The following is an 8,447-nucleotide window of genomic DNA, read 5'->3' as shown; positions in this document are numbered from 1 at the left end:
AGCCAAAAAAACAAAAAAAAACCCCCGCCACAGACGATCACATCATTCTTTGACCCGAGCGCTCCACAGTGGACCCAGGCAAACAAGATGGCGCCGCCGCCGGAACAACGGACGCCTCGTGGAGGATCAAATGCTGCGGAAACGCTCACCACACATGCAGGAGGACTCGGATCTATCGCGGTCTCCCTCATTGGGATCGCCAGGCACCCGGATGTCTCAGCATGGCGGATCCCCCATGGAGCGCCGAGAATCTGCAGGAGACTCAGAGGAAGCAGTACTTGGGGTGTGGAGTGGAGAGACGCAATATGGCCATCACCTACCCACATAGGGTCTAAGGGACCACCCACGCTGGATCACTCAGGGGGGGACGTGGCTGCCATACCTTTGAGCCTGAAGGATCTGCTCCCGGGAGCCCTCACAATCATGAGCCCTTCAGCCGGCGAAAGCACCTAGGCCGCAGACAGAGAGCAAAAAGCCGGGGACTCCAGTAACCAGCGATCCCCTGCCCACCAGCGCTCACACAATGATCAGCAGGACCAACCTCATCCTCCACTCACTACGCCACAGCGCCATCTAGCGGCTACACAGCAAGCTGCACAATTGCAGAATATGCCTGTACACTCTGCCCATAGGCAAGACTTTCATGAGCCACCAGCTCCAAACCATAATAAAGAATTGGCAGATGCACAATCTTCGTCAGAAGCGGATGACGTAGACTACTCTTCCTGGCGGGAATACGGTAAACACATTCCCACAAAGAAAGATTTCCGGCTCCTAATACAGGAAGTTAGGACAACTTGTAAAACAGAGATACAGTCACTTCGTAAAGACTTTTGGCAATTAGCCCAACAGGTGACAGATGTAGATGAGGATCTTCAGACAACAAAGAAGGAGGTCCATAAGCTTCAATCTCAGTATGTTGACCATTCCTTTGAAATTAGGGAATTACAACGCAGAGTGGAAGACCTCCATAATAGAGGTAGTCAAAATAATTTGAGAATTAAAGGTCTACCTGAAGCAGACGGACCGGAAGACCTTCAGTCAAAACTGCAACTACTGTTCAATACTTGGAAAAACTGGAGTTAGACCGAGCTCACAGAGCACTACGCCCGAGAGGATCGTCCTCTACTCCAAGAGACGTAATCTGCAGACTTCACTATTTTTCGGTTAAAGAGGAAATACTGCGGAAAACCCGCAACATGCCGAACATTGACTTTGAGGGAACTCTTCTCCAGATATACCAAGACCTCTCGTGGTACATGCTACAGCAAAGACTTCTACTGCAGCCACTATTGACACTACTTCGAGACGACAACATCCCTTACCGCTGGGGCTACCCGTTTAGCCTTACTGCACGGAGAGACGGAAAAAGCTCCACCTTAAAAGGTCCCAGAGGATTTACCGGCTTTCTGGGCAGATCTTTGCCTGGTATGTCCAGTCCTTGTGGGCTGGGACCCCCTGCCCAAGCTGGGTCAAGAACCTGCTGCTTGGCAAAAGGTCACACCAGGCAAACGGAATGTCCGGCTGGACGTGACCACACCTACTCCCTAGTGCAGGCCTCCACATTGTAGAGATACTTAGACTCCGAGACGCCCGCGCTGAGGCCGGTGATTTCCCCCAATCATTGACTGCCAGAGTCGGCAAACTTTTGTATTAGGTGGAGTTGAGCTGAGTGTAGTTTCCTCCTTTATACCCTCCATAGAGCAGTAGGGCATCGACAACATTTGGGACAATGACTTTAACTGTTAACCCAATTAGGCCTACATAAGTGACCCAAGTGTTCGTTGGGCAATAGGCTAGAGAATTATCTAGCATGGCCCTTGCTTTGAGGCCCAGGACGCATCACTCACCCAATCTCCATAAACTAGCTGTTGGGCTGTACCTTATTAGCAACTCTCTAGAGCGGTTCCAGGCGCAGACGCCTAGATGACTGGTTCTGTTTAAATCTGTACTATACACGGTGCTGGAGTAGCATTAGAGTGTAGTTCATCCTCATCCACCCCTCATTCTGATTACATAGTGGGCTATATTATAGTCTTCAAAACTATAGGTAGATAAAGTGTGTCAACTAATAACCTTAGGAGATGGTAATATTCCTACCACATGGAGTTGTTTCAACATTGTTTATGCACTTGTTCTAAAAGAGGTTACTAACCTCCTATGGTTAGTCATAATGACTGTTTTTTCTAATGTTGTTTATTTCCTTTTGAGATCAGCTCAACTCAGTTTCTTTCTTCTCTACTTTTCACTAATATATCAACTCTTCCAGGATATAGTCTTTCTTCACCCCAGCCGATGCAACAGACGCCAGGTTAGTCCCCTGAACCCTTTCTGTGGCTTAGGGGTTAGAACAACTGCCCTACAGCACTTAACTCCCTGGTTCAAATCCCACCTAGGACATTTCTGCAAGGGTTTCATCCCACACTCCAAAGACATGTAGGAAGGTTAATTGGCTCCTTGGTAAGGCCCCCAAAAGGCACAGATTGATGTTCATAATGATAAAGCATTTCCTACACTACATACATCATAAATTGCTTGAGGATTATAATTAATTTAATGCTGGATGAGCCTATTGGACATGGTAAGGGGAACTACAACTGTCAGCAGTACATATTTGCCCTGCTGACTGGTAGTGGTATATGTTTAATGTTGCATCTATATATATATATATAGAGAGAGAGAGAGAGAGAGAGATGTATATCAATATATTTGTTCATTTATATGCATATCCACACATGCACATAGTTATACTCCTATGCACATGTATATGCATAAATACACACATGTATGTGCATGGATACGCACATGTTTGTGCACGGATATGCACTTGTATGTGCATTGCATATACATGCACACACACACATATATCGTGTATATAATACACATGTATATGTGCATTGCATGCACCTGTATATTGTATGCACACACATACATACAATGCATGCACACACATATATACTATCTGTATGTGCATGCACTCAGTGCACATGTTACATACAGTGTGTGTGTGTGTGTGTGTGTGTGTGTGTACATTGCATGTCCATATATATATATATACTTTTTTCCCCATTTGTCGGTGTGGGGTTCCTCCTTAAAATTCTTACCAGACCTAAAAGGCCCGATATGACTTTGGAGGGGAACCCCACACACTTTTTTTTTATTTTTAACTTGGGGTCCCGCCTTACTTTTCTACGTTTTGTATTGTTTTTTTTTCTTTTCTTTACATTGTTTTCATATTTTCTTTACTTTTTTTACTTTTTCTTTTATTTACATTTATTTAAATAATTTTCTAATTTTTTTTCTTGTGTTTTATTTTTTTTTATTCTGCTCACTATCTGAGAGGTAGCGAGCAGAATAGCCGAGTCGAATGCTGTTCGGTGGCACTCGGCTATTCACTCACTGATGTTAGGCCCCCTATGAGAATAGGGGGCAAACAGCAGCGAGTGAACTGCCAGAGGTTCTGCTCAGCCGATCCAGATGTTGGATCAGCTGACCTAAGGCAGCTGATGTAAGGCTGATTTTAGCTGATGCATGGGGAAGGAGGTAAGGCGAAGACAGAAATCACTGTTATTCAGGTCTTAAGAGTTGTGATTACATTAAAGAGAACCCAACAAAACTAAACTTTTATTCCAGTCAAAACAAAATATTACCCTATGTTTGGTTCTACCACTCTTAGGGCATAAGATTTTCCATTACTTTCTTTTCTAGTGACAACGGTTGCATCAGACAGGAAAAGAGGGAAATATGCAAGAGGGACAAAGGCAAAAGGGAAGAGTCCCTGCTCTGACACTAAATACCCTACATTTTATAAAAAAAAAATTTCCCTATGAAATGTTATGAAACATTTGTTATCACCCCAATTTTTTGGTAAAACATAAAAGACAGGGTCTTGTCGGGTATAATGTCAAGCTTTAAAATTGCGTGCGCCCGCGAACTCTTAGAAAATGACCACACCCAAAATTTCCCATAGGCGACGCTTTAAATGCTTTAACTGCTCATCAGTTTAGTGTTATGTGATTGATGGTCCTAATTGCTCTCATTCCGACATTCGCGGCGATATGTAACATGTGCGACACAATAGGTGGAATCGTCATTTTCGCATGTTGGCACACCCAGCGCATGTTTGCGTGTGTATGTGGGGGTGCAGGAGACTTTTAAAAAAATGTTGTGTTATTTTACATTTTTTTCATTTGTGACTATTTATTTAGCTTCTTCATTTTTTTATGCTTTCATTTTTTTTAAACTTTTTTTTTACACTTAACTATATTGCTATCACATAGGGAACTAAGAAATCCCCTATGTGATAGCCAATTTACATGAATGGTCCTCTTTATGAAGACATCATAGGTCTCTAAGACCCCTAATGTCACCTAGGGACCCCCAGAGAAGCTGATGAAGCAGATATCTGCTTCATCAGCTTCTCACTGGTGTTCTGTACCAGAGAGTGACACTGCATGCAGGAAGTAATGTAATATACATCACTTCCTGCATTCAGGGACAGAGAAGAGATCAAATGGAGATTGTGTACTGAACTCCCTTGGATCTCCACTGAGAGCATCACTGTGCCGGTCTCAGCCGTACCGGGCACAGCAGATCTCGGGACCGGCAGTGGCGGCGCCGGCGGAGGTACTTTAGAGATGCCTGATCACTTGAATGTAAACAGATATCCCTGGCTGTTTACATGCTGGCAGTTTCCCCACTTGTGTGCGCGCTAAATGCCGCACATGAGCGGGGGGGAGTGCCAGGACGTCTTATGACGCCCTCCCGCTCCTGCGAGGCTCCCGTCTGGCCATTCACAAAATGGCCATGGAGGGGAGGTGGTTATTATTCCAAATAACTGAAGGCAAAATTTAAGTTTCAAGACAAAAAGAAAGAAAAAAACAAAAATACTTTTTTTTTAGCCCTGACCAGAAAGAGTAGCTAAATATTTTACATTCCTTCTATAAGCTTAATTAAAATGAATAATGGTTTGAAAAATGTATTGATTTTATTTGCAAGAGTCAGGACTTTTTTTTACAGGTAAAATATACAGTATTATATAAAAAATGCATAATATTCAATCCAGCCAGAAGGTTTACTTTTTATACCCTAGTTCCCGTAAAGCTCATCCGTTAAAGCCCATTGTTTACAGAGCTCAGTAACTTAAACAAAGGAATAACCAGATACACTTTGTTTAAACTATGTGTGTTTATATGCTCTGTGTATATACACTGAGTGGCCAGATTATTATGATCACCCCATCAGTACTTCGTTGGGCCACCTTTTGCCCTCAATACTGCGGCGATTATTCTTGGCATTGACTCCACGAGATGGTGAAAGGTGATGCGAGGAATCTACCAGTATTAAAAAAAACAAAGATATGTGCAAAAATTTAATATTGTGCATAGGGCTAGAAAAAAAATGAATGAGTAGAATTTAATATCACCTAAAAATCTCCTATGTAGGAATAGTACACTGAAATGGGCTTGTTTTACTAAATAAATAGTGTATGTTCACTCTGCACATTATATGATCAATTCAGCTCAGTGAATGAGGAAAATTATCAATTCTATTATTCAAATAAGTAAAAGCCAAAATTCTGATTTTTTTAAACTCCCTTGTACATGATTGGGTATTCAAAGTGAACAGCAAACTCAGCTAAGTGAACATACAGATCGGAAAATCAACAACCTCTACTTCTTAAGTAAATCAACCGCAATGTGTCTTTGGATTAGACCTAAGCTCATGTCTTCAGAAGAGCCTAACTGATAAAATTAGATATTTCTATAATCTGAAATGTATAACATTCAGAATATGGATAGGACTTCTCTCCTTGGTAATTTCTCTGGTGTCCAAACAGATTTATCTATTGTATGAAGTGATTCTCACATTCAGAGCATCAAAAAAGCTCTTTTCTTTTGTGGATCTTCTGGTGTTGAATAAGAGTCGTTTTTTGCATGAAGCTCTTGTTACATTCTAAACATTTAAAAGGTTTCTCTCCTGAGTGGATTCTCTGGTGATCAGTAAGAGTTTGCCTTAGCGAGAAGCTCTTGTCACATTCTGAACATCTATATGGTTTCTCTCCTGTGTGAATCTTGTGGTGCTCATTAAGATGTTGCTTTTGGGTGATGCCCTTGTCACATTCTGAACATTGAAATGGCTTCTCTCCAGTGTGAGTCATCTGGTGTTTAGTAAGATGTGCCTTAACTGAGAAGCACTTTTCACATTCTGAACATTGAAATGGCTTCTCTCCAGTGTGAACCCTGTGGTGTTTAGTAAGATCTCCCTTAGTTGTGAAGCTCTTTTCACATTCTGAACATTGAAATGGCTTCTCTCCAGTGTGAATCCTCTGGTGAACAGTAAGATGTCCCTTAGTTGCGAAGCACTTGTCACATTCTGAACATTGAAAGAGCTTTTCTCCTGTGTGAATCCTCTGGTGGTTTGTAAAATGTCTCTGAGTTGTGAAGTATTTTTTACATTTTGAACATTTAAATGGTTTCTCCCCCGTATGAGTCCTCTGGTGAACAATAAGATTTCTCTTAATTACAAAGCACTTTTCACATTCTGAACATTTAAATGGTTTCTCTCCAGTGTGAGTCCTCACATGAACAGTAAGATTCCCCTTTGCTGTGAAACACTTGTCACATTCTGAACATCGAAAAGGTTTCTCTCCAGTGTGAATCCTCTGGTGTTTAGTAAGATCTCCCTTAGTAGTGAAGCACTTGTCACATTCTGAACATCTAAACGGCTTTTCTCCTGTGTGGCTCCTCTGGTGTGGAGTAAAATGTGTCTTATCAAATGGTTTCTCTTCAATATGAATCTTCTGGTGAACTGTAAGAAGTGACTTTGAAATTAAGCTTCTCTCACACTCTGAGTACTCATATAGCTTGTCTCCTCTGCGATTCATCATGTGCTAACGAATAACAACTGAGCAGTAGTAGATTTTCAGACTGCTTAAATGGAAAATGTACAAATTACGGTGGATCCCTGAAAAAAAAAAAAGAAATAAACTATTATAGAATCATAGAATAGTGACAATGCATAAAGAGAATTTAACAAACCTAAGGAGACATTTCACATGCTGCCTGCCATAGAGGTTTGTATTCAGCTTCTTCTTTTACAGGGGTCTTCTGGCTAGGATTTTCAGACAACCTACATGGTTTCTTTAATTTATATTAAAAAAGTACATATATTAAATGAGCTCTACTGTACTAGTTTTAATTTTCAAATTTGGAAAACACTATATTCCAAATCTTGGTACTGGACTCTGAGTCTCCACTGCTGAGGATTGGTGCAGCGAAGATGTTTTCTCTTTTATTAGCTTTTCCCAAAACACAGACAGATTCATTAAATTGTGCACCTTATTGACTGTAATAAAGCAGAGGAATTTGGTCTGCATATTGTTTTGCTCTATAAATATAGATATATCCACATAGATAGATAGATAGATAGATAGATAGATAGATAGATAGATAGATAGATAGATAGATAGATATAGTGATGTTTGGGGAATTAGCTGGACCGCAGGACACAGGCTATATCAGACAAATTGCATTTTATTTTCCACAGCAGCAACATAAACAGTCATTTCTTTCTTCAGTACAGCAAAACAACTTAAAATATTGCTTTCTTCAGCATAGAAATGATAAACTGTACCATTTGCTTTCTTCAGAACAGCAAAAAAATAACAATAGCCTCCCCAGCGTGGATGGTTTCAGTCCACAAGGTTATCACACTCTTATCCTTAGGGGTCGATTTATTAACCTTATAAACACACCACGAACATGTATACACCTCTGTAGTGTGTTCCCTCCCAGCATGATCTATGGGTGGAATCTAAACACCTTTGTAGTGTGTACACACCCAGCAGGTGTGTTGTGCAAAGCCAAGCATGAATTTGCAAGGTGATGTTGTGTAAATTAGCTCTATGTTGTGTTGCTTGCGTTGATGAATGCAGGAATGTAAATGCATGAGCTAACCATTTTTGTCTAAACTGTGAAGCAGCATTATATATTCATCATGTGCATGATTTTTCCATATATGGCATTAGTGAAAATATGCTTTTAGAGACTTTTTGGTTGATAAATACGTTTTGCTGTGTAAAAATCATACACACCTAGTGCGTGCGTGTGTTTAGGTTAGTAAATCACCCCCTTAGAGTTTCTCACAGCCCACAGGCTCCCAGTAAAGTTCAGCTGTTTCACAGCACCAGTACCTTAGTCTCCTCCACAGCCTTGTCTGCACACATTAATCAGTGCCTGCCTCTCTCTCTCTCTCTCCCTCTTCCTATCCTTTTGAACACACTTCCTGCAGCAGGTGTTAACCCATTAAAGGGACCACAACCCGAACAAAGGGAAATATACACCTCTCCCAGGACCCATCTTCTGGTGTCCTGTACAATATATACACACACACATACTTAGAGCTAGAAAAGAAGGAGATTGGGGGGGGGGGGGACGAAAACCAAC

At 41.4% G+C, this 8,447-nt stretch overlaps 1 pseudogene; it reads right to left on the bottom strand.

The window, feature by feature from the left end:
- The window catches only part of LOC108794616, a 24,820-nt pseudogene extending 17,934 nt beyond the window's left edge, over nt 1-6,886 (bottom strand).
- Between the last annotated feature and the right edge of the window lie 1,561 nt (nt 6,887-8,447).

This window comes from Nanorana parkeri, unplaced genomic scaffold (genome assembly GCF_000935625.1).
Source record: "Nanorana parkeri isolate BGI_ZX_2015 unplaced genomic scaffold, ASM93562v1 scaffold874, whole genome shotgun sequence".
Taxonomy (NCBI): domain Eukaryota; kingdom Metazoa; phylum Chordata; class Amphibia; order Anura; family Dicroglossidae; genus Nanorana; species Nanorana parkeri.
Note: the sequence above shows the minus strand (reverse complement) of the source record. Positions and strands in the feature narration are given on the sequence as shown.